Genomic DNA, 847 nt, shown 5'->3' on the forward strand with positions numbered 1-847 from the left:
ATATATATATATATATATATATATATGTATATATATATATATATTTGAAATTCTTTTTTTACTCAACTGCCAATTAGTTTTTATGTAAAGAGACAAACTGAAGCCTGGAGAAATGTTAAGAGCACTGTCTGCTCCTCCAGAGGACCTGGGTTCAATTCCTAGCAACCACATAGCAGCTCACAACTGTCTATGACTCCAGTTCCAAGGATCCAATACCATCACATCGACATGGATGCAGGCAAATCACCAATGTACATACAATTTTAAAAAGGAAAAAAAAGTATTTAAAATAGATAAAGTAGCTGGGCAGTGGTGGCGCACACCTTTAATCCCAGCACTTGGGAGGCAGAGGTCGGCAGATTTTTGAGTTTGAGGCCAGCCTGCTCTACAGAGTGAGTTCCAAGATAACCAGGGCTACACAGAGAAACCCTGTCTCAAACAAAACAAAACAAAATAAAATAAAAAAGAACAAAAAAACAAGAAAAAAACAAACAAACAAAAAAACCCAAAGAGATAAAGTAAGCTGGCAATGCACCTACCTAATATATATAAAGCCCCCTGAGAATAGTCCTTAGCAACCCTCCCCCCATATATACAAAATGGATCCTTAATACCCCCATCGTCGACAGCCTAAAGCCTTCGACCATCGATGTGACTCGTCTCACATCAGTGTTTTGGGGTTGTGAACTTGTCTAAGACCCCCCATAATTAGACATCCAAATTCAAAACTCACATAGTTGGGATTGAACATAAGACGCCTTCTCTAACTAAACAGAGAAGGGGGAGATGCCAGAAGCCAGGACCCTCGCCCTTACCCTTACCTCCTACCTTTCCCCACCTGCACAAT

Source organism: Grammomys surdaster, unplaced genomic scaffold, assembly GCF_004785775.1.
Source record: "Grammomys surdaster isolate TR1022 unplaced genomic scaffold, NIH_TR_1.0 61, whole genome shotgun sequence".
NCBI classification, from domain to species: domain Eukaryota; kingdom Metazoa; phylum Chordata; class Mammalia; order Rodentia; family Muridae; genus Grammomys; species Grammomys surdaster.